The following is a 26,575-nucleotide window of genomic DNA, read 5'->3' as shown; positions in this document are numbered from 1 at the left end:
GACCAATGTAACTGAAACATCAGGTAGGCTAGACCAATGTAACTGAAACATCAGGTAGGCTAGACCAATGTTACTGAAACATCAGGTAGGCTAGACCAATGTAACTGAAACATCAGGTAGGCTAGACCAATGTAACTGAAACATCAGGTAGGCTAGACCAATGTAACTGAAACATCAGGTAGGCTATACCAATGTAACTGAAACATCAGGTAGGCTAGACCAATGTTACTGAAACATTTTAAATACTTTCTTATATAAAAGCATTTAAAGATTGTACCCACTTTATGGTGACCTTTCAATAATACAATAATATTTTCCCATAGGCTATAAATGAGATGAAATCAGAGGAAAAGGAAATTATTTATCCCAAAAGATAATTACTTTATTGTGTTCTCTACACTATCTTCCTACTTTTACTGGAGGCTGTTTTGATTGGCCACAAATGACACTGAGCAGAGCATATGGCCAAGCAACTTTTCGGAGGCACCGCACTGAAACAGTTAACACATGCACCATGCAAATGAGTCCGTGCTGCCGAAGTGTACAGGGTTTAAACGCTGTGGTTTGCTAGCTGTACTGTACGCTGGCGGGGTGCGCCGCAGCTTTCCATGCCAGTCTAACGCAGCCCTGTGAGAAAGCGTGTGTGCATTTGTGCGGCAAGGTTGCTACGCAAACCGAAGATAGCCTACCCGCGGATGGCAAGTGAGGCTACAGCCGAATTCATAGTACAGGACATTACCCTGTAAACTGAAGGAATTCGCTGTATCATAGGCATGCTCATGTGAATTACCATTTAAATAAATTGACGGTCAACCGAAGTTGAGCGCGCTGAATTTTCAGCATAGATTCGTTATTGTGGTTTTACCTAATATTAGCCGTGTGAAACCTAGAATCGTCTTTTAGGTATTTTAGGATATAAATGAGGGGGCATTGGGTATCCGACATTTTATAGGAATTGGGAGTAAATAGGAGTACTCTAAATTGTTTAATGAACGCGGCGTCAGACTTTCTCGTGGTACTCGTAGATTTTTCCGTGGATGTAAGTAGAATACTCCATCACCTCAACGAAGACCATCACAGCTTGTGTGATCAGAATTAAAATATCAGCAGCAGCTCCCATTGAAACCGAAAGGTGAGTGATAACGTTTAACCTATGTTATTTTTTTAAATTATCAGTTTGGTTTTACATTTCGATGTCGATGCTGATGATGGCTACCAGCACAATTTTTTGTATTTTGCCTTGACACTTCTGCTAAATTATTAACTGTAGCCTAGTCTGCCACAAGAAGGATGTAGATAATAATACGACTGGTTATTACAAGGTTGTGAGATATTAAGCTGAATGAAAAAATGCCCCAAAAATAGATTGGATGAATTTCAGTGTTGTTATTTTTCCAATGGTACCTGTTACTGTTCAATGAACGTGTAGACAAATGTAGGCATACGGGTTGTACAGCTTATAGACTCGTGCGTAAAACCACAATTACGCATAGCTCCTTTCAGCCAGGTTTTGGGCTTTTCCGGAGTCATATGTATGGCTCTGGGCTTTACCATCCACTCTATGACCTCACGGTCAACCTTTAATCACAATGCAGCTGTCATCATCTCATTAAACTAATTTTATTGAGTTTGATATCCAGACAATCCTAATATATTCATATTGCATTGTTCTGGGTTGATGTTATAAGACCTCTATTAAGCTGCAGTATTAAATCAGTTATCCGTTATTTTTAACTGACTATCATCCCAACGTATTTTCAATTACTTCCAATAATCAACAGACCAGTATCTATAGCTAATGATTCCCCCAGCATCAGCTCGCAATGCTGACCTTGACTGAACCTGCTATAAGCGTAAGTTAGAGCAGTGCTCCACAGAGTGAATATACAAATGTCCATTATAGTGGACAGACATAGTAGGCATTGTGTCTCATATATGCGATCCAACACGTGAGAACCAATGTGATTATTTTGCACCATGTAACTTGTTTGTGTTCTTTACTGCATTACCCGGGTCAGGGGGTTGGAATAACGGTTTTAAATGTACTCTCCGACACCGACACTCTTTCATCCATCCTTCTAACTTGTTAATATTCTATAACGCTGTTGATATATGATAACGGTTCCGATTACAATGTGGTTGGCTGCAAGACTGAATAACAGTCGCCGTTTTCCCCAAGTCTTGAAATGAGCTAGAATCTAGACGACTCATCTGTCGAAGCTCTGGACCAGCAGATGCACTCACAAATCTTCATTTTCCGTCACACACACACAGCGCTCATGGCAGTGACTCTAAAGGAAAATAAATGTTGTCTTAGGGAGAAAAATTGCCTTACATTTGCATGACAATAACTTGCATCTGCCTATGACTGACGGAGAGAATATTAATCGTTGTGACCATGCAATCAAACATAGTTTCTTCTTCGTGAAATCAGTTTTTGTATATCTAAAGCGTGACCTACTCACATAATTATTTTAATATCAGTTTCAAAGCGAAACAGCAGTTTGACCCCAGGAACAGCCACAAGGGTGGACATTGCATCCCTGGAAGAACAAACCACTACACTCAGCCTTGGTCGATTATCCCATGCTCATTATATTCACCTAATTAACTCCAATCTGAAGAGAAGCAGATTGTGGGGCACGACATTACCAGTGTGTTTGTGTAGTGGGGCACTACCAGGAATAACATTACCAGTGTGTTTGTGTAGTGGGACACTACCAGTTATAACATTACCAGTGTGTTTGTGTAGTGGGACACTACCAGTTATAACATTACCAGTGTGTTTGTGTAGTGGGGTACTACCACTTATAACATTACCAGTGTGTTTGTGTAGTGGGACACTACCACTTATAACATTACCAGTGTGTTTGTGTAGTGGGACACTACCAGTTATAACATTACCAGTGTGTTTGTGTAGTGGGGCACTACCAGGAATAACATTACCAGTGTGTTTGTGTAGTGGGACACTACCAGTTATAACATTACCAGTGTGTTTGTGTAGTGGGACACTAACAGTTATAACATTACCAGTGTGTTTAGGCAATGGGACACTACCAGTTATACCATTACCAGTGTGTTTGTGAAGTGGGGTACTACCAGTTATAACATTACCAGTGTGTTTGTGTAGTGGGACACTACCAGTTATAACATTACCAGTGTGTTTGGGCAGTGGGACACTACCAGTTATAACATTACCAGTGTGTTTGTGTAGTGGGGTACTACCAGTTATAACATTACCAGTGTGTTTGTGTAGTGGGACACTACCAGTTATAACATTACCAGTGTGTTTCTGTAGTGGGACACTACCAGTTATAACATTACCAGTGTGTTTGTGTAGTGGGACACTACCATTTATAACATTACCAGTGTGTTTGGGAAGTGGGACACTACCAGTTATAACATTACCAGTGTGTTTGTGTAGTGGGACACTACCAGTTATAACATTACCAGTGTGTTTGGGCAGTGGGGCACTACCGGTTATAACATTACCAGTGTGTTTGTGTAGTGGAACACTACCAGTTATAACATTACCAGTGTGTTTGTGTAGTGGGACACTACCAGTTATAACATTTCCAGTGTGGGCAGTGAGACAACTACCAGTTATAACATTACCAGTGTGTTTAGACAGTGGGACACTACCAGTTATAACATTACCAGTGTGGGCAGTGAGACAACTACCAGTTATAACATTACCAGTGTGTTTAGACAGTGGGACACTACCAGTTATAACATTACCAGTGTGTTTGTGTAGTGGGACACTACCAGTTATAACATTACCAGTGTGTTTGTGTAGTGGGACACTACCAGTTATAACATTTCCAGTGTGGGCAGTGGGACAACTACCAGTTATAACATTACCAGTGTGTTTAGACAGTGGGACACTACCAGTTATAACATTACCAGTGTGTTTAGACAGTGGGACACTACCAGTTATAACATTACCAGTGTGTTTGTGTAGTGGGACACTACCAGTTATAACATTACCAGTGTGTTTAGACAGTGGGACACTACCAGTTATAACATTACCAGTGTGTTTGTGTAGTGGGACACTACCAGTTATAACATTACCAGTGTGTTTAGACAGTGGGACACTACCAGTTATAACATTACCAGTGTGTTTGTGTAGTGGGACACTACCAGTTATAACATTACCAGTATGTTTAGACAGTGGGACAATACCAGTTATAACATTACCAGTGTGTTTGTGTAGTGGGACACTACCAGTTATAACATTACCAGTGTGTTTAGACAGTGGGACACTACCAGTTATAACATTACCAGTGTGTTTGTGTAGTGGGACACTACCAGTTATAACATTACCAGTGTGTTTAGACAGTGGGACACTACCAGTTATAACATTACCAGTGTGTTTGCGTAGTGGGACACTACCAGTTATAACATTTCCAGTGTGGGCAGTGGGGCACTACCAGTTATAACATTTCCAGTGTGGGCAGTGGGACACTACCAGTTATAACATTTCCAGTGTGGGCAGTGGGACACTACCAGTTATAACATTTCCAGTGTGGGTAGTGGGACACTACCAGTTATAACATTTCCAGTGTGGGCAGTGGGGCACTCACCCTATGACTGTATTATTTTAAGACACCGATTTAGTCAGACATGATTCCCGTTTTCTCGAATCAAGTGGACATGAAATATATGATATCTAGATAATCTCTTTATGCGAGCTACAAGAACACAGTAAATTGCATTGCCATTCTGCTTAATGTAGCACATCAAGAGATCTCTTTAAGAGGAGCAGTGCAAGCGGAGATGTTGAGAACCTCAACATCACACATTCTTTAATCAATAAGGTTAACAACATGAAGCTCAGAGAAATGACCTCCATTGGAGAAATTCACATCAAACTGCTTGGCTGGCTGGTTGATCGTGCACTGCCATTGCCTCTCCATCTCTCCATTCCCCTTTCTCTCAACATGTGTTCTAGCATTTTGATTGGATTTTATTCAGCTGTCAGGACAGGAAGAATCTCAGTGCTATTGATTTGCTTTTGCCAGTTTAGTACATGTCTTTTTCCTGCAGGGTAATCGGGAGGTCTTATGTGATTAAGGATGGTTTGTTCACCACTTTCAACAGCTTTATTTTAGAAAGGGTAAATGATGCATCTCAATGGACTCCCTGAAAGCATTCTGGTAGTACACACATGGAGTACGAACGCTGTGTTGATTAAGTACTGTGCTCTTTTTAGATGACCGGTATCTCAGTTATGTTGAGTTTTTCCATTCTGCCTGATAGCATGGTAGCCGTTTTCTCCTTTCTATTCAAAAGTTGCAGACCACTGAACAGCGTCACGTATGTAGTGTATAATGTATACCCTGGCCCCTGTTCCCCAAGTCTCCTTTCTTGTGATGATGAGACTCTTCCTCAGGATGGCACGACGGCTCAAGAGCGTCCCCTGTCGACCCCAACCACTGCTCTTTAGACTTCAGCAGCTATCAAGCAGACCAGAGCAAGATCTGAACAGAGCCTGCTCTGCATCTCCTCAATACCATCAGCAGTCAGGCCTTTAGAGCCTAATAATACATATTGGTGTTTGTACTTAGTACCAAGTGAGTAGGATAGTGGTGGTGGTGACAGAGGTGCATGCACAGATAGCCTGCTCTGTGCTCTTGTATGTGCTGTGTGAGTGTCACCAGCATGCAGTGCACACGGGCTTCTCTTCTCCTCTATTGGCTGGGATTCCTCTACCAGGTAGCCAGGCCCATCATCCCATGTTTAGATTGAGAAATTTTGACAAGTCACTATGCATGCAGGCGGAATCCTTGACATATTTCTTAACGAGTGAACAGTCTAAACATGTTCAGTGGTTGGATATTCTGGAATAGGCTCCCCCTTAAAGACCCCCCCTCCCTCACACACACACACAGACACACACACACACACACACACACACACACACACACACACACACACACACACACACACACACACACACACACACACACACACACACACACACACACACACACACACACACACACACACACACACACACACACACACACACACACACACATGCTTGCCTACACAGGCACTCCAATGCCTTGCAGGCTGGCTGCTGTGTGTTCACTTGCTCCTTGCAGATCTAGGTCTCCACATGATCTGCTTGAGTGTAGGCTACTCACCATATTTGTTTGTTTAGTTCAATTGGTCTCCCCCTCACCGCAATGTTTAATCGGAGCCTGTCAACTGTCCAGCTGTCACAACAGAGATCTCGAACTCTGACCTACACACACTCCACTCATGCCTGGGTGTACATGCGTGCATGTGTGTGGGTGTGTGTGATAGAGAGGGAAGGTGTATCCATGTGAAGATTGACATAAGAGAGACTTATAACATCTGTGACATTGATCAAGTGGAGTGTAGCCAGGGAGAGTGTTTTGTTGGAAAGTGGTTGTTGTATGTAAGCAGATCTATCTCTCTCCTCATGCTGTTTAAAGGGTGGCTCCTCACCCAAGACAGGTTCCTCAACCATATCACTGAGTTCTCTTCTTTTTCAGTCTCTCTCAACCCTGCAAACAACAGGCTTTTATTATCTGCCTGCTAGGCAGCTTCTTTAAGCATCATGTCCAGCCCACCTTATTTAGAGATAGCTATGCTTCTGTTAGTCATAATTATCCCCGAGGACTTAGAGGAGTAGACAGTAGCCAGCAGCAGTGCCCAGATATGTTGCATCAATGTGGGGGAGTTCCGATACTTTTCATAGCCTTGATTTAGGAAGAGGGGGAGGCTAAGGGTTCTACTCATCCATCAGCCGAGTCACAGATATGTGCGGAATGAACTGAACCTTGCACGTCTCATTATGTAATGCATTTGAAAAGTGCTTCTTTATGTCACTATAGCCAGGGCTACCCTGAAAGTGTTAGTCATGCTGTGGTAGTTTCCATCATGTTGAGTGGTTGTGTGCGTAGCCTTTAGTGACTTACTGAATCGTTGAGACCAGTTTAGGTTGATGGCTACAGGCCTCTACATTGGTAAATAGAAGCTGGAGTTGGTATGAGCAACACATAGCACATGGAGTGAAAATCAATGTGACTCTCTGCTCTGCATGACATTTTACAATACATTCACAGAAACTATAATGCACCAGAAGACTCCAAAGACCGCAAGTACTGCTTCTGAAATCATAGAGCATGTGAGTCCGAGGTGGGTGCTTTTCCTTTTTAACTGCTATGTGTGTGATATTGTGTTGAGAGTAGGGCTGGGCGGTATTCTGTGTTTTACTATATACTGGTATTGATGCACGGAGCGGTTTGGGTTTTTACTTTACATCCTATAATGGTATAACGGTGATACACCGTGTGTAACGTTCATTTTGATAGTTCACTCCACTACTTGAGTCATCCCTCTCCACTGGCTCGCTCTCTGCACGCCGCTTTCCACACAGACCTGGTCCCACCCCGTCACTCAAGGAGCGCATTTGTTGTTGCTTGACCAAGAGACACTTTCATACAGTCTGCATGGTCAATGTCTTGCTTGTCCTATGTTGCTATTGTCTATATTGTAATTGTTTTTAATAACCTGCCCAGGGACTGCGGTTGAAAATTACCTGGCTGGCTAAAACCGGCACTTTTACTGAAACGTTGATTAATGTGCACTGTCCCTGTAAAAATAAAATAAACTCAAACAATGCAGCACATGCTATAATCTTGTTTCCACTTTGATCTTAATATAAATAAATGTATAATTACAATATTAGTTAGTGTTTCTTATATCAGCAAACAGCTAGTTTGTATTTTCTTAGCAAGTTAAGCTAAATTGTGTTAGCCACTAATGCTAATCACTAGTTAGCTGGCTAGCTAATAAAAGTACTGAGTCAGAGCAAACGTAGTTAGCTAATAATCAGCATGTTGTTTGTGCAACAGTATCGTCTAAATCACAGAGGAATAGGCAAAGCATGAATATGTTGACTATATGAATAAAAATGTAATGTAGCCAAAGATTATAGGGTCCCCTAGGAAACACGGAACATCACTTTGGTTCCTACCCTGTCAGAATAACTCATCCATGGCATTTTCATTCGTTGTCATGTCAAACAACACTATATTTAAAGTGCCCATTTACAACTGCGACCTGACCAATATAAAGCGAAGCAGTGCGACACAAACAACAGCACAGAGTTACACATGGAATAACAAACATACAGTCAATAACACAATAGAAAAAATAAATATACAGTGTGTGCAAAAATGAGTGCAGAAATTTATGGAAATTCAGGAAATTATTTTAGGTTGATGTTGAATTGAACAGTATAAACCAATCAGAATGGAGAAAGACCCATTGAAATAATTTAGAATATAAGTGTTGCCACTCTAGGGTCACCCACTACTCATAAAGAAAATGTAGAACTTTTATTAATCAAAAACATAAAATACCCTCATAAAGTCCAAATTTGAAAAATGCCATGATATGATATTTTGACCATATCGCCCAGCCCTAGATGAGAGAGGTTGTTTCCCTATGTCTGTCCCAGTGCTGCTGGCAGAGGCCCTGCAGTGGGAGGTTGGAGGGCTGGAGAGTTGGACCCCTCAGACAGAGCAGTTGAGCAGCAGACTCCAACCAGTCTGTCTCTCTCGCTCATCAGAGGGCCAAGCTGAGTGGGGAAACATTAATGTCCTACCTCTTTCTGGCAGGATAAAGTGTCCAGGGCCCTTATTCATAAAGACTATCAAAGTAAGACTCCTGATGAGTGCTGATTTAGGATAGGTTTAGCCTTTTAGATCATAATGAATAAGACAACATTGACAGGGGAGACCTGGTCCAAGATCAGCATTCTTTTTAAAAATGGGTCCAAACCCCAGACCTCACCATGCATCCCGGCAATGAAGCAATGAAGCTAATGTTGAACTCCAGTGTGCCCTCTCCTCTACCAGTCCCAAAGGCCTGCCAGCTAGCTGAAACAAAGCCTTTTGTCCAACTACTGAATCCAACAGATGGAGAAATGGACAGTAAATGAAATTAGGGGCAGCAGGGTAGCCTAGTGGTTAGAGCGCTGGACTAGCAACCGGAAGGTTGCAAGTTCAAACCCCCGTTCTACCCCTGAACAGGCAGTTAACCCACTGTTCCTAGGCCGTCATTGAAAATAAGAATTTCTTCTTAACGGACTTGCCTGGTAAAATTAATAAAAATGGGAGGAAAAGAAAGCTAACTTAGTGGAGCATGTGAGAGCAGAGTGTTTGGAAAGTGTAACACCCTCAGAAAGCACCATTGGTGTAACCTTGAAGGAATTTGTGTGAGGTGCTGGGGCCCAGGCTTTGAGAACCTTTTATTGAGATACTCATGGAATTGCCTTCATGACACATTTCCATGGGACAGGATCTCTCGCCTCAGCCGTTCTTTAGTGCCTCAATCTGTCCGCCGCACTCGATACATCAGTCAGCCTCTCGCTCTCTTTCTCAGTCACAGAACAGGCCCTTTAGGCATTCACCACCATGTCCACATGTCTCTGCCCAGACCCAGTCTCACTGTTTATCTGATCCCTCCTGTCACAAGCCATGCTATATTTTACCTGCTGTAACAAAGTTACCCTGTTGCCGGAGATAAGAACAGCAATCATGGAACCAGGACCTGCGGAATAACAAGTCTGCCTGTTTGTTTGTCAGTGAACCTCACACTGGCTGTAAGTCACAGGCAGCTTGTCAGACCCAGTAGCAAGCCAAGCATTACCTCATAGCTATAAGGGTTGTTTTGATTATTCAAGAAGGGGCTGAAATTGACATTTGGGTTGTTTGTGTTGCCAGAACAAAACCCTCAGGCTGTTTCTCCACCTCAAGACCCCACTATTTGTTGTGCCGAGACGAGGCTGTTCCCGAGGCAGCACAACAGCCTAATCAAAGAATTGAAAAGGGGGGAAAAAGACCTTGAGGCTCAAGCTTTACATTCAAATGCTTTGACTTTTTCAGTTTTCATGAAAGCACTGAATGCATTGTCTCTGTCTCTGAATTTTCCCTTTCAGTCTTGGTTGAATATAAGTCAGTTTAGGCCTGGAAGCATCAATAATCAATTAGCTTGTGTCATGGAAGGATGTTTTGTTTAGTATGGAAGTTGACAATAAGTGAGCAACAAAAGGGAGAGAGCGGATGAGAGCCATGCAGGCAGGCAGGCAGGGAGGGAGGGGGCTGAGCACAGCACAGACACCAAGGGCAGCTGTCAGTAGCAGGCAGACGACAGTGTGAGAGTGTATGCGTCCCAAATGGCTCCATATTCCCTATGTAGTGGACTACTTTTGACAGGGTACATAGGGTTCTGGTCAAAAGTAGTGCACTAAATAGGGAATAGTGTGCTATTTGGGAGAGAACCCATGTGCACTTGTGTATGTGGGGGTGCTTCAGGGGAACAGGGCGCTGGGCACAGTGGCAGATAAGGTAAAGAATGCCAATGTGCCACATGCTGACAGAGTCCACAACACACCCTGGTGATGCGGATGGACGCCCTGCCTGGCCCTGCCACCGTCACCATGGTTACCACTCATGGTGGGGTCATGGCAAGCAGCATTGCATTGGCTAGTCTAGTCTGCTCATGTGCTGTGAGAAAGAGTTCTGAGCCAACAGCAGCTTTGTCTCTACTCCACTGCTCGGACTGCGGTCCAATTACAACCTGAAGCAGCAGTGTATTACTGCTCTCCATTAGCTCTTCTTCATCCAGTTGAAAAACTATGTGTAATTTGCTGCTTCACACTATATTGACTTAAGCTTTATTCTTCCTCACTTGGAAATGTAGCATGCAATTCTTACAATGTATCCATTTCCATCAGTGCCAAATGAGCCGTCCTCCCTTCACCAGCCTCCACTGATTTGCATTATCTAAAAAATTGTTACTCAATTCTTAGTCAGAAGAGCGAGGAAGGAACAGTGTTATGGGATGAGTATTCTGTAGTGTGTTGCCCTTGCCTGGTCCTGTAGTGCTGGAAGGCTGGTTCTCTGTCTGCCTTGTGACAATTCTCAAGTCAGCCAGGGCCTTATCTGTATGAATAGCTCCTCTTCCCCATCGGAGACACCTTAACTCATCCTTTGCCTTCAGCTGGGAAAACCAGAGGAGATAAAGCTCCCAAACCCATTCCTGGGAAAAGATAGTGAACAGAATACCTCAAAGCAGAAACCCTTTCCAAATAAAACTCCCTCTTTCCTCTGCCGACCAAAACAAATCCAACCAAAGCGATGATAAAAGACCTCTAAACTCCAACTTCAGACTGAAAACCCATCCATCCTATCTTGGCTATCCTTCTCCCTGTATGGTTGGGTTTGTGTGTAAGTCCGCTTTGGGCAGGCAAGCTACTGACATGCCAGGAGGATTGGACACACTCCTTTAAAAACATGGAGGGTCCATTCTTAGGCCTTCAACACTGGGTCATGCCACAACAGTCTGAAGGAACGGGAAAGGTATTTGGGAGTCTGGAGTCGGGAAATGTGTTTTTTTTAGAGCATGGATAAGGCTTGTTCCCTCCCATTAGTGTTCCTCAGCCAGACTCTTTATTTTGGCCCAGAAGGGCACAGAGTGTTCAGGCCAAGGGAAATGAATTCAGTCTCCCAAGGGTTGGCTAGTTACAGTATGTTGATGCATACAGTGCCTTAAGAAAGTATTCACACCCCTTGACTTTTTGCACATTTTGTTGTGTTACAGCCTGAATTTAAAATGGATTTTGTGTCACTGGCTTACACACAATATCACATAATGTCAATGTGGAATTATGTCTTTAGATTAAAAAAAATACAAATGTATTAAAAATGAAAAGCTGAAATGTTTCGAGACAATAAGAATTCAAGCTTAATTAATAAATGTGCTTAACAAGTCACATAATAAGTTGCATGGACTGTGTGAAATGATCTGTAAGGTCCCTCAGTCAAGCAGTGAATTTCAAACAGATTCAACCACAAAGACCAGGGAGGTTTTTCAATGTCTCACAAAGAAGGGCACCTATTGGTAGATGGGTAAAAAAACAAATCAGACATTGAATATCCCTTTGAGCATGGTGAAGTTATTAATTACACTTTGATGATGTATCAATACACCCAGTCACTACAAAGATACAGGTGTCCTTTTCTAACTCTGTTACCGGAGAGGAAGGAAACTGCTCAGGGATTTCCTCATGGGGCCAGTGGTGACTTTAAAACCCTTACTGAGAGGCCTCCCGTGTAGTGGTCTAAGACACTGCATCGTAGTACTAGCTGTGCCACTAGAGATTCTGGGTTCGAGTCCAGGCTCTGTCGCAGCCGGCTGTGATCGGGAGACCCATGGGGTGACGTACAATTGGCCCAGCATCGTCCGGGTTAGGGGAGGGTTTGGCCGGCATCAATGTCCTTGTCCCATCGCGCGCGAGCAACTCCTGTGCCGTGCCGGATGCATTGCATGCTGACATGGTCGCCAGGTGTACGGTGTTTCATCCGACACAGTGGTGTGGCTGACTTCTGGGTTAAGTGGGCATTGTGTCAAGAAACAGTGCGGCTTGGTTGTTTATGTTTCGGAGGACGCACCTTGGCCTCTCCCGAGTCCGTATAGGAGTTGCAGCGATGAGACAAGACTGTAACTACCAATTGGATACCACAACATTGGGGAGAAAAAGGGGTAAAATAAAAATGTATTAATTTAAAAAATAAAAATATAAACAGTTACTGAGTTTAATGGCTGTGATAGGAGAAAACAGAGGATGGATCAAACATTGTAGTTACTCCACAATACCTACCTAGATGACAGAGTGAAAAGAAGGATGCCTGTACATGATAAAAAATATTCCAAAACATGCCTCCTGTTTGTTATAAGGCACTAAAGTGAAACTACAAAGAAATTAACTTTATGTCCTGAATACAGAACGTTATGTTTATGACAAATCCAACACAAGAAGAGTACCACTCAAAATATTTGTAAGCATGGAGGTGGCTGCATCATGTTATGGGTATGCTTGTCATTGGCAAGGATTAGTGAGCCAAGAACTAAGCACAGGCAAAATCCTAGAGTAAAACCTGGTTCAGTCTGCTTTCCAACAGACACTGGGAGATTAATTCACCTTTCAGCAGGACAGCTTATGTAAATGAGATATTTCTGTTTTCAGGAAACATTTCCAAAATCTTGTTTTCACTCAGTCATTATGGGGTATTGTGTGTGGTTGGGTGCTATTTAAAAAAAATGAAAATACATTTTGAATTCAGGCTGTAACACCAAAAAATGTGGAATAAGTCAAGGGGTATGAATACTTCCTGAAGGCACTGTACATCTTAACCACATATGACCAGTATATGACCTACATATGACCTGTATATGACTGGTATTTGACCTACATATGACCTGTACAGTATATTACCTGTATATAACCGGTATATGACCTGTATATGACCTTTATGTGACCTCTATATGACCTACATATGAACCGTATATATTATGACCTACATATGACCTGTATATGTAGTGAGCAGTGAGAACCAGAGACTGGGTGGAAAGGGCATTTTTTGAGAAGGTATTTTGTCACATTGTGTTATGAGTAGGTTGAGGCATGTGGGAAGAGTATACTTGATTTATGGGAGCCGAATGTATAGCTGTCTCTGTAAAGGTTTGATTTAATGTGTTTCTAGAAGCTGTTGTTATTGATTTTGACCTGCCCCTGACCTTTCAGGACAAGGCTTTGGAATTCACCCCCAGCTGTGTGGCATTGGAACAAGCAACAATGAATGTTGTTTTCTCTTGTCAGTCATCCCATCAAATAATATCAAGCAAATAGCTATTGTGATTTAGGTAATAAACTAAACAAACATCGCTATTGTCTTTTTAAAATTATGCAATTTGTTCCTGTCTTGTCAAGCATGATAATTTATCCAGTAGCTGGAAGTTGGGTTATGTTTTCCCACTCCTCTTTCTTCTCTGCTCTGAGAAACTGCCCGCTCTGAGAAACTGTCCGCTCTGTGCACGACTGTAACAACCCCTAGTCTGCCTGTCTATCATAAGCAATGATATGGGAGACATGACAGACGGATCTTTATTACAAACATAAGCGCCTCCTAGGTCTTAAACTACAACCGACGTTCAAAAAAAAGAATCAAATGGTGACATCATGTATAATTCACTGATCAACAGCAATGTGGGTCAAGGAACAGTGTTTCTTTTCTGTAGCGTTTAAGGAGAATGACGGGGAGAATTAGGGGATCTAAGACAATTATGCTGCACTGTAGTGTGACAGCGTAGTGTGACAGCGCTGAGTCTGGCGGCTGAGGAGATCCTCTGTGTTGTCCATGAAGATGTTGATTAAATATGACTGCTCTGGAGCACCGAGCTGCCTGCCTGGAAGGAGAGGAGGGAGGGAGGGAGGGAGGGAGAGGAGGGCTGCCTGCCTGGAGGGAGAGGAGGGAGGGAGAGGAGGGCTGCCTGCCTGGAGGGAGAGGAGGGAGGGAGAGGAGGGCTGCCTGCCTGGAGGGAGAGGAGGGAGGGAGAGGAGGGCTGCCTGCCTGGAGGGAGGAGGAGGGAGGGAGGGAGAGGAGGGCTGCCTGCCTGGAGGGAGAGGAGGGAGGGAGAGGAGGGCTGCCTGCCTGGAGGGAGAGGATGGAGGGAGGGAGAGGAGGGCTGCTTGCCTGGAGGGAGAGGAGGGAGGGAGAGGAGGGCTGCCTGCCTGGAGGGAGGGAGGGAGGGAGGGAGGGAGGGAGGGAGGGAGGGAGGGAGGGAGGGAGGGAGGGAGGGAGGGAGGGAGGGAGGGAGGGAGGGAGGGAGGGAGGAGGAGGGAGGGCTGCCTGCCTGGAGGGAGGGAGGGAGGGAGGGAGGGAGGGAGGGAGGGAGGGAGGGAGGGAGGGAGGGAGGGAGGGAGGGAGGGAGGGAGGGAGGAGAGGGAGGGAGGGAGGGAGGGGATGGCTGCCTGCCTGGAGGGACAACAGGGAGGGAGGGAGGGAGGGAGAGACGGAGGAGGAGGGGGACGGGTAGGTTTGTACTTGAAACCAGTGAATGAATATCTATCTGCTCATGTCTTAATCTGCAACAGTTTGAGACTTGGGGTTTGTTGCCATTTTAAGCGTGATACTTACAGAAGGGGAGAGGAGTGGATGGGATCTCTGCCATTCATCTCTTCTGTGTTAGCCAAAGGCCTGTATTCAGCAAGCGTCACGGAGTAGGAGTGCTGATTTATGATCAGTTTTGCCTTTTAGATTAGACTGAATAGACGGGGGGGGGGGGCTGATTCACAGCACTCCTACTTTAAGACGCTTGTTGAATACAGGGCCTGGCATTGGCATTGCCCTTTTCCAGAGGATGGCATTTGTGCCATGTACTTAGTATTCCCTCTCTGGTTTTAATACCCAATAGGGGAGAGACCAAGTACTGCTGCTGTTGATTTAGGTGTTTTTCTTCTCATTACTGAAAGCTTTGGGAAGCTTGTAAGAACATAGTTGTAATGCTTGTCTGACTGCTGCCTCTACAGTCACACTGCTACAGATCTGCTCTACAGACTGCTTTTTATTTCCCATTAACTTAAGGAATATAACATTGTGTTTAACTTGACAGAGGTGAATAGGTGAGATTCATTTGCATCCAATTACAAAACATTGTCTACTTTAGATAGATATTATCATAATTCAAATTTACAACGACACAACAACAAGGATGTTTGCTTTCTTCTGAATATTTTATTGCCAATGTTCCATGTATCACTGAAGAGGGTTTTGTTATCTATTAGGCAAAATATGCTTGACAATGTCATTGTTGATTGAGATAATTAAGCATTCATTCCCTGTGTTCTTTTGTGTACACAATTCTGCACTGTCCTTTCAAAGCTGACAATTAACAGCTTACAGCTTTCGTCCCCCTCCTCCTCTTCCTCCTCCCTCTCCTCCTCTTCCTCCTCCCTTTCCTCCTCCCTCTCCTCCCCTCCTCCTCTTCCTCCTCCCTCTCCTCCTCCCTCTCCTCCTCCCTCTCCTCCCCTCCTCCTCTTCCTCCTCCCTCTCCTCCTCCCTCTCCTCCCCTCCTCCTCTTCCTCCTCCCTCTCCTCCTCCCTCTCCTCCCCTCCTCCTCTTCCTCCTCCCTCTCCTCCCCTCCTTCTCTTCATCCTCCCTCTCCTCCCCTCTTTCTCTTCCTCCTCCCTCTCCTCCCTCTCCTTCTTCTCTTCCTCCTCCCTCTCCTCCCTCTGCTCCTTCACTTCCTCCTCCCTCTCCTCCCCTCCTTCTCTTCCTCCTCTCCTCCTTCTCTTCCTCCTCCCTCTCCTTCCCTCCTTCTCTTCCTCCTCCCTCTCCTCCCCTCCTTCTCTTCCTCCTCCCTCTCCTTCCCTCCTTCTCTTCCTCCTTCCTCTCCTCCCCTCCTTCTCTTCCTCCTTCCTCTCCTCCCCTCCTTCTCTTCCTCCTCCCTCTCCTCCTCCCTCTCCTCCCCTCCTCCTCTTCCTCCTCCCTCTCCTCCCCTCCTCCTCTTCCTCCTCCCTCTCCTCCCCTCCTTCTCTTCCTCCTCCTTCTCCTCCCTCTCCTCCTTCTCTTACTCCTCCTTCTCCTCCCTCTGCTCCTTCACTTCCTCCTCCCTCTCCTCCCCTCCTTCTCTTCCTCCTCCCATCCTTCTCTTCCTCCTCCCTCTCCTTCCCTCCTTCTCTTCCTCCTCCCTCTCCTCCCCTCCTTCTCTTCCTCCTCCCTCTCCTTCCCTCCTTCTCTTCCTCCTTCCTCTCCTCCCATCCTTCTCTTCCTCCTTCCTCTCCTCCCCTCCTTCTCTTCCTCCTCCCTCTCCTTCCCTCCTTCTCTTCCTCCTTCCTCTCCTCCCATCCTTCTCTTCCTCCTCCCTCTCCTCCTTCTGCTCTCTTCCTCTGTTCTCTCTGTTGTTTGTTTGGGAGGGCAGAGGAGTGAGAACGAGTGAGTGAGAGTGGGCTGGGTGGAGAGATGCCATTTGAAACAGGTGTGACTGTGGCTGAACAATGTCTATTGACATCTCACAGCGTGTTCACCTGTCATTTTGCTGCCAAACGGCCATGCAACCTAGTAAACACCTCTCTCAGTTTTCTGACTGTTCTGCTCTGTCACATAGAGACTTAGATACCGCAACAGTTAAAGGGGAGTGGCCGTCGGTTGGCCAGTGTGTCAATCACTGTGTGAATAGGTTCATAGTACACAAACACACACATACACACACACACATAAACATCTGCCTCCTCACCTTGCAGGGACTGATAAAGGGCACCGTGGCTTTGTTAACTTTCCCACCTCGGTGGGTTACTGTGTCTGCTGCTGTTCTGTCTGAGGACTCCAGTTGTGAAATCCTCTTAATGCAGTCTGCCCAAAGTTAACATGTAGCACTGCATCAAGGTAAATAGACCCAACCCCTCTCTCTTTACTAAGCTCTGACGCTGCTAGCCACAGGTCGGTCTGAAACTCGGGACAGGAAGGAGGGACAGGATTGGCTTATTAGCATAAAGTGTGTGTCGCCGCAATCACGTTCACCGTACTTCATAATAAACTGGGTGGTTCGAGCCCTGAATGCTGATTGGCTGACAGCCATGGTATATCAGACCATATACCACGGGTATGAAAAAATATGTATTTTTACTGCTCTAATTAGGTTGGTAAGCATTCACTAGCAGTCTAGGCAAACACGGAACTGAAGCACCCTACTACTAATTAGCCTCGTGATGCATATTAGTCTGGTTCTGTTGACGGCTGAGTGTTCTACAAGGCTGACTGCTCCACTGGGCTGACTGCTCCACTAGGCTGACTGCTCCACTGGGCTGACTGCTCCACTGGGCTGACTGCTCCACTAGGCTGGCTGCTCCACTGGGCTGACTGCTCCACTAGGCTGACTGCTCCACTAGGCTGGCTGCTCCACTAGGCTGACTGCTCCACTAGGCTGACTGCTCCATTAGGCTGGCTGCTCCACTAGGCTGACTGCTCCACTGGGCTGACTGCTCCACTAGGCTGACTGCTCCACTGGGCTGGCTGCTCCACTAGGCTGACTGCTCCACTAGGCTGACTGCTCCACTAGGCTGGCTGCTCCACTGGGCTGGCTGCTCCACGAGGCTGACTGCTCCACTGGGCTGGCTGCTCCACTAGGCTGACTGCTCCACTAGGCTGACTGCTCCACTGGGCTGACTGCTCCACTGGTCTGACTGCTCCACTAGGCTGACTGCTCCACTGGGATGATTGCTCATATTTGTGTAATTGACGAAATGCTGAATGGGGGGTTTCTCCACTGTAAGAAACAGACCATTTTTGTGCCCCGCTTCTCTTTCCTGTTATTTCAGTTTTCTGCTGTTGTTGTATGATTCTGGGATGTGCCTGTGTAGAGTAACAGGGCAGGCATTCAGCACTGTTCTGTTTGGCCAATAGCAGCACAGAAGGAAGTGCTAGAGCCTGTTCTGTAGATACTAGTATTGCATGGCTGCTGTGTGTGCTTTTGTGATGACTTTTATGTAGGCAGTCATACCATCCTCTAGTCTACCACAGTTTCTTAGGCTACTGTCTTAGGTTTCAGTTAAATATCTCAGTTGGCTAAGGAGGGGATGGTTTGCCTTGCGAGGAGGCTTCATTTGGCTGCTTCAGTAAGCCCTCTGGCTTTGTGTGATCGTTCCAGAGAGGAAAATACTAGAGGATGCTGTATGTGACGAGTCGTCACTCCTCTGTACCAGCATCTATATGTGGTCAGAGCCAGTAGAGAGAGTTTACATGAGGTAAAGTAGCAGTTATTCACCGTGTGACTTGGCCAAATTGCCCAGTCATTAATTCCTCCTCCTCCACTATCTCTCTCTCTCTCTCTCTCTCTCTCTCTCTCTCTCTCTCTCTCTCTCTCTCTCTCCCCCTCTCTCTCTGTCCCTCCCCCTCCCCCCCCCCCCTCTCTCTTTCTCTCTCTCCCCCTCTCTCTCTCTCCCTCTCTCTCTACCCCTCCCCTCTCTCTCTCCCCCTCTCTCTCTCTCTTTCTCTCTCTCCCCTCTCTCTCTCTTCCTCTCTCTCCCTCCCCCTCTCTCTCTCTCTTTCTCTCTCTCTCTCTCTCCTCTCTCTCTCTCTCTCTCTCTCTCCCCCTCCCCTCTCTCTCTCTCTCTCTCTCTCTCTCTCTCTCTCTCTCTCTCTCTCTCTCTCTCTCTCTCTCTCTCCCCTCTCTCCCCCCTCTCTCTCTCTCTCTCTCTCTTTCTCTCTCTCCCCCATCTCTCTCTCCCCCTCTCTCCCCCACTCTCTCTCTCTCTCCCTCTCTCTCTCTCTCTCTCTCTCTCTCTCTCTCTCTCTCTCTCTCTCTCTCTCTCTCTCTCTCTCTCTCTCCTTCCCTTCCAGCTAAGACAGATGCTAATTTAGGCTTGTTACTTAATGGGGTCTGCCTACTGAGGCGGTATACAGGGTAGACCCCACTGGAGTCGAAGGGAAGGCCGATACTGTGACTATAGTTAGAGCACACAGCCATGCAATCTCCATAGACAAACATTGGCAGTAGAATGGCCTTACTGAAGAGCTCAGTGACTTTCAACGTGGCACCGTTATAGGATGCCACCTTTTGAACATGTCAGTTCGTTACTTATTCGCTGCTAGAGCTGCCCCACACTGCCTCTGGAAGCAACTGGAAGCAACGTCAACTGGAAGCAACGTCAGCACAAGAACTGTTCGTTGGGAGCTTCATGAAATGGGTTTCCATGGCTGAGCAGCCGCACACAAGCCTGAGATCAACATGCGCAATTCCAAGTATCTGCTGCAGTGGCGTAAAGCTTGCCGCCATTGGACTTTGGAGCAGTGGAAACGCGTTCTTTGGAGTGATGAATCACACTTCACCATCTGCCATTCCGACGAATCTGGGTTTGGCAGATACCAGGGGAACACTATCTGCCCGAATGCGGAGTGCCAACTGTAAAGTTTGGTGAAGGAGTAATAATGGTCTGGGGCTGTTTTGCATGGTTCGGGCTAGGCCCCTTAGTTCCAGTAACGGACTGGACTGGGTAGGAAAAAGCAAACCATGCAGTAATCTGAGTACAGCGCTCAGACAACAAATCAAGCCAAACAGATATCCGCCATCTTGGAGTCAACAGAAGTCAGAAATAGCATTATAAATATTCACTTACCTTTGATGATCTTCATCAGAATGCACTCCCGGGAATCCCAGTTCCACAATACATTTTTGATTTGTTCGATAAAGTTCATCTTTATGTCCAAATACCTCCTTTTTGTTCGCACGTTTAGCCCAGTATTCCAAATTCATGACGCGCGATCACTAGGAGCAGACGAAAAGTGAAAAAGTTCCGATACAGTCCGTAGAAACGTGTCAAATGAAGTATAGAATCAATCTTTAGGATGTTTTTAACATAAATCTTCAATAATGTTCCAACCGGAGAATTCCTTTGTTTGTCTTCAGAAATGCAATGGAACTCAAGCTAACTCTCACGTGAACGCGCGTGGTCAGCTCGTGTCTCTCTGACAGACCTCTGACTCATTGAGCTCCCATTCCCCCCTCCTTCACAGTAGAAGCATCAAACAAGGTTCTAAATACTGTTGACATCTAGTAGAAGCCTTAGGAAGTGTAATATGAACCCAAAGACACTGTGTATTTGATAGGCCAAGAGTTGAAAAACTACAAACCTCAGATTTCCCACTTCCTGGTTGGATTTTTCTCAGGTTTTCGCCTGTCATATGAGTTATGTTATACTCACATACATAATTCAAACAGTTTTAGAAACTTCAGAGTGTTTCCTATCCGAATCTATTCATAACATGCATATATTAGCAACTGGGACTAAGTAGCAGGCAGTTTACTCTGGGCACGCTTTTCATCCAAACGTGAAAATGCTGCCCCCTATCCTCTGTCCCCCCATGTCTTTGTGTGGTATTGTTTATTGTAAGTGCTTGTGCACATGTTGACTGGTGCGCGACAGGTTTTGTACCCATGTCATGTTATCCTTGATGCCGTTGGTTTTGCTATTAAACTGCTCCGGCTATTACCTAGTTCTGCTCTCCTGCGTCTGACGTCCCTGCCACCAGTTACGCACCTCTTACAATGGGGCCGGTACAAACAGACACTCATCCGCCCTGTCAGCCGGGTCCTTCTGGAAGCCCTTCTCTAACCCTCACCATCCCACCTTGTTCAGGGTCCTTTGAGTGGCTCAGCCTCACCAAGAGTGAAAGGGAGAGGGTCATGGCCCTGAAACAGAGTTGCAGCAGGTGTAATGACTGATGAGGAGGAGAGAAGGAGAGAGAGAGTCACAGCAGGGTCTTGTAATACCCTGCAGTGTTCAAAGCACCTCAACAATGTCTGAAATGGGATTCCAATAGGTCAATACAGTGGCACAATTCTCTCCCTGTGTCCCTGCAGGACTAGAGGAGCACCCAATTAGGGTCCTGTTCTATTTCCCAGTATTTCCTCCCAGGTGGTGTCATAATTCCCAGACACCTTTGCTCCTCCACAGTACTACGTTCAGCTCAGCCTCTAGGGCAAAGTGAATAACACGGCCAGGACTTCGCTACTGTTCTGTTGAGGTGGTGACACACTATGTTTCAAAACTGGGCTCTTGTAGGTCACAGTGACATTCCTTCACTTTATTCCTCACCACCATCTACCCCCTTTCCAGGTGGAACTGCGGTATCCAACACCCCCACCCCTTTCCTACTCTGCAGGTGGAACTGTCATATCCAACACCACCTCTCCGCACATGCAAGTGGGAACTGTAATATCACATGTGTCATGAATGTGTTCTGAGAATTGCTGTGCATGTGGGAATTTCATTGGTCCATGTTTGAGGCCACCAACTGGCAGACTAGTTCTACATTATGAAGACATGTTCTCCACACAGTATGACTGTAATTCACTCTCTTTTTTAAATGTATAATAACTGATGTGATTTATTGTTATGATAAACATGACAGTAGCAGAGGGACAGAGAGAGCTACACCCTGTCCCAGCCCCAGCCAGCCACCCATTCAACCATTCAGTCAACCAGCTGGCCAGCCAGACATCCTGTCCCAGTCCCAGCCAGCCATTCAACCAGTCAGTCAACCAGACATCCTGACCCAGTCCCAGCCTGTCACCCATTCAACCAGTCAGTCAACCAGCTGGCCAGCCAGACATCCTGTTCCAGTCCCAGTCTGTCACCCATTCAACCATTCAGTCAACCAGCTGGCCAGCCAGACATCCTGTCCCAGCCCCAGCCAGCCACCCATTCAACCATTCAGTCAACCAGCTGGCCAGCCAGACATCCTGTCCCAGTCCCAGCCAGCCATTCAACCAGTCAGTCAACCAGACATCCTGACCCAGTCCCAGCCTGTCACCCATTCAACCAGTCAGTCAACCAGCTGGCCAGCCAGACATCCTGTTCCAGTCCCAGTCTGTCACCCATTCAACCAGTCAGTCAACCAGACATCCTGACCCAGTCCCAGCCTGTCACCCATTCAACCAGTCAGTCAACCAGCTGGCCAGCCAGACATCCTGTTCCAGTCCCAGCCTGTCACCCATTCAACCAGTCAGTCAACCAGACATCCTGACCCAGTCCCAGCCTGTCACCCATTCAACCAGTCAGTCAACCAGACATCCTGACCCAGTCCCAGCCTGTCACCCATTCAACCAGTCAGTCAACCAGCTGGCCAGCCAGACATCTTGTGGGTTTTTAAATGTATTTATTGTAACCTTTATTTATCCAGGCGAGTCAATTAAGAATAATTTCCTATTTACAATGACAGCCTGTTCACATTGAACAGGCCGGAAGGCGAGTGCACCAGTCTTACCCAGTCCTGCCCAATAAATAATAATAATAATATTGGTCAGAGTGTGACAAATGGCTCTATGAATACGCCTTAATGTGTCCTCAGTGTTCCTGCAGGAGAAAGTACTAAAGTAGTGCATAAAGACAGAGCACCTGGGTGGGGAGAAGAGAGGGACAGACAGAGGAACTGGATGGCGAGAAGAGAGGGACAGACAGAGGAACTGGATGGGGAGAAGAGAGGGACAGACAGAGGAACTGGACGGGGAGAAGAGAGGGACAGAAAGAGGAACTGGATGGGGAGAAGAGAGGGACAGACAGAGGAAATGGATGGGGAGAAGAGAGGGACAGACAGAGGAACTGGACGGGGAGAAGAGAGGGACAGACAGAGGAAATGGATGGGGAGAAGAGAGGGACAGAAAGAGGAACTGGATGGGGAGAAGAGAGGGACAGACAGAGGAAATGGATGGGGAGAAGAGAGGGACAGACAGAGGAACTGGATGGGGAAAAGAGAGTGACAGACAGAGGAACTGGGTGGGGAGAAGAGAGGGACAGACAGAGGAACTGGGTGGGGAGAAGAGAGGGACAGACAGAGGACCTGGATGGCGAGAAGAGAGGGACAGACAGAGGAACTGGATGGGGAGAAGAGAGGGACAGACAGAGGAACTGGATGGGGAGAAGAGAGGGACAGACAGAGGACCTGGATGGGGAGAAGAGAGGGACAGACAGAGAAACTGGACGGGGAGAAGAGAGGGACAGACAGAGGAACTGGATGGGGAGAAGAGAGGGACAGACAGAGGAACTGGACGGGGAGAAGAGAGGGACAGAAAGAGGAACTGGATGGGGAGAAGAGAGGGACAGAAAGAGGAACTGGATGGGGAGAAGAGAGGGACAGACAGAGGAACTGGGTGGGGAGAAGAGAGGGACAGACAGAGGAACTGGATGGGGAGAAGAGAGGGACAGAAAGAAGAACTGGATGGGGAGAAGAGAGGGACAGAAAGAGGAACTGGATGGGGAGAAGAGAGGGACAGACAGAGGAACTGGGTGGGGAGAAGAGAGGGACAGACAGAGGAACTGGGTGGGGAGAAGAGAGGGACAGACAGAGGACCTGGATGGCGAGAAGAGAGGGACAGACAGAGGAACTGGATGGGGAGAAGAGAGGGACAGACAGAGGAACTGGATGGGGTGAAGAGAGGGACAGACAGAGGACCTGGATGGGGAGAAGAGAGGGACAGACAGAAGAACTGGATGGGGAGAAGAGAGGGACAGACAGAGGAACTGGACGGGGAGAAGAGACGGACAGACAGAGGAACTGGGTGGGGAGAAGAGAGGGACAGACAGAGGAACTGGGCGAGGAGAAGAGAGGGACAGACAGAGGAACTGGGTGGGGAGAAGAGAGGGACAGACAGAGGAACTGGATGGGGAGAAGAGAGGGACAGACAGAGGAACTGGATGGGGAGAAGAGAGGGACAGACAGAGGAACTGGGTGGGGAGAAGAGAGGGACAGACAGAGGAACTGGATGGCGAGAAGAGAGGGACAGACAGAGGAACTGGATGGGGAGAAGAGAGGGACAGACAGAGGAACTGGATGGGGAGAAGAGAGGGACAGACAGAGGACCTGGATGGTGAGAAGAGAGGGACAGACAGAGGAAATGGATGGGGAGAATAGAGGGACAGACAGAGGAACTGGATGGGAGGAAGAGAGGGACAGACAGAGGAACTGGATGGGAGGAAGAGAGGGACAGACAGAGGACCTGGATGGCGAGAAGAGAGGGACAGACAGAGGAAATTGATGGGGAGAAGAGAGGGACAGACAGAGGAACTGGATGGGAGGAAGAGAGGGACAGACAGAGCACCTGGACGGGGAGAAGAGAGGGACAGACAGAGGAACTGGATGGGGAGAAGAGAGGGACAGACAGAGGAACTGGATGGGGAGAAGAGAGGGACAGACAGAGGAAATGGATGGGGAGAAGAGAGGGACAGACAGAGGAACTGGATGGGGAGAAGAGAGGGACAGACAGAGACACTGGATGGGGAGAAGAGAGGGACAGACAGAGGAACTGGACGGGGAGAAGAGAGGGACAGACAGAAGAACTGGATGGGGAGAAGAGAGGGACAGACAGAGGAACTGGACGGGGAGAAGAGAGGGACAGACAGAGGAACTGGACGGGAGAAGAGAGGGACAGACAGAGGAAATGGATGGGGAGAATAGAGGGACAGACAGAGGAACTGGATGGGGAGAAGAGAGGGACAGACAGAGCACCTGGACGGGGAGAAGAGAGGGACAGACAGAGGAACTGGATGGGGAGAAGAGAGGGACAGACAGAGGAACTGGACCGGGAGAAGAGAGGGACAGACAGAGGAAATGGATGGGGAGAAGAGAGTGACAGACAGAGGAACTGGATGGGGAGAAGAGAGGGACAGACAGAGACACTGGATGGGGAGAAGAGAGGGACAGACAGAGGAACTGGACGGGGAGAAGAGAGGGACAGACAGAAGAACTGGATGGGGAGAAGAGAGGGACAGACAGAGGAACTGGACGGGGAGAAGAGAGGGACAGACAGAGGACCTGGACGGGGAGAAGAGAGGGACAGACAGAGGACCTGGATGGGGAGACGAGAGGGACAGACAGAGAGCATTTCATACTGACCCATAGTACCCTGCAACCTGTTTAATGTAATACACTATTTCATACGAACTATTCAATCACTCTATTAACTAATATTAAGACACCGGGGTGCACATTTCTAAATCTAAATGGAGCTCGATTCATTCATCTTCAGAGTGTAGCCTACGCTATGTTATGTGTTTTTACAGTTCTCCTTACTTAGATAACATATCATGATGTCCTGGCCCGGTATCCACAAAGCGTCTCAGAGTAGGAGTGCTGATCTATGATGAGTTTTTCCTTTTGGATCATAATGAATAAGATTAAATGGACAGATCCTAGATTAGCAATCCTCCTCTGAGACGCTTTGTGGATACAGGCCCTGATCTTGTTATAGTTAATAATGGTTTTAGTTATCTTGTCCCAGTCCCAGTAGTCCTATTGTCCACCATGCAATATACATCAAAGACAGGAAAACTAGTACATCAGCTGGAAGGAGAGGAATGTGAAGAAGACCTTGACACACTGTTCTTTGATTGTTTACCAAAGCTCCAGTATCATGGTTATTGTTTGTCTATGGGAAATGCCATGATACACTATTGAACATGTTCAACATACTGTGTTATATTCAATATTCTATGTTGAACTTAAAATATACTGGAATATACTTTTGTATGGTGAACAATTCCACACAGCAGCCTAGCCTTGTGACAGTATGATGGTTACGGGCAGGGTTATCAGTAATATTGTTCGGCTGAAGCTGCACATATTGCTGTTATTTCCCCCAGACACCAACTGTGTGGGCCTGTGGAGTGGTGCTGGCTGTCTGTCTGTCTGTCTGTCTGTCTGTCTGTCTGTCTGTCTGTCTGTCTGTCTGTCTGTCTGTCTGTCTGTCTGTTTGACTGTCTGTCTGCCCGCGTGTGTGTGTGTGTGTGCGCGGTGGCCTATGTATAATAAATAAATAAAAAATGGAGAGGTGTAGTAACCAGAGACGTATCATTAACACACAGCAGGTTGAACAGGAGGAGGGGAGAGAGGAGAGGAGGGTCACTGGGGTTAGTTGGTGTAGCACCATGCATGCGTCCCAGGCTTCCAGTGAGACAGTCCCAGTAACCTCCTGTCTGCAGTCCCAGTCCCAGTAACCTCCTGTCTCCAGTCCCAGTCCCAGTCAACCCCTGTCTGCAGTCCCAGTCCCAGTAACCTCCTGTCTCCAGTGCCAGTCTCAGTAACCTCCTGTCTCCAGTCCCAGTAACCTCCTGTCTCCAGTCCCAGACCCAGTAACCTCCTGTCTCCAGTCCCAGTAACCTCCTGTCTCCAGTCCCAGTGTCAGTAACCTGCTGTCTCCA

The 26,575-nt window shown here is 46.8% G+C and overlaps 1 protein-coding gene across 1 annotated transcript in view; it reads left to right on the top strand.

Annotated features, from left to right (window-relative positions):
• The first annotated feature begins 597 nt into the window (after positions 1–597).
• The window catches only part of LOC118360546 (plexin-A2-like), an 80,451-nt gene continuing 54,473 nt past the window's right edge, over positions 598–26,575 (top strand). The window contains exon 1 of the mRNA XM_035739791.2: positions 598–1,132. The gene's annotated coding sequence lies outside the window, so the exon portion shown is untranslated. The remainder of the gene's footprint in view (positions 1,133–26,575) is intronic.

This window comes from Oncorhynchus keta, chromosome 28 (assembly GCF_023373465.1).
Source record: "Oncorhynchus keta strain PuntledgeMale-10-30-2019 chromosome 28, Oket_V2, whole genome shotgun sequence".
In the NCBI taxonomy this organism is placed as follows: domain Eukaryota; kingdom Metazoa; phylum Chordata; class Actinopteri; order Salmoniformes; family Salmonidae; genus Oncorhynchus; species Oncorhynchus keta.
This window is presented reverse-complemented; position numbering and strand designations above follow the sequence as displayed.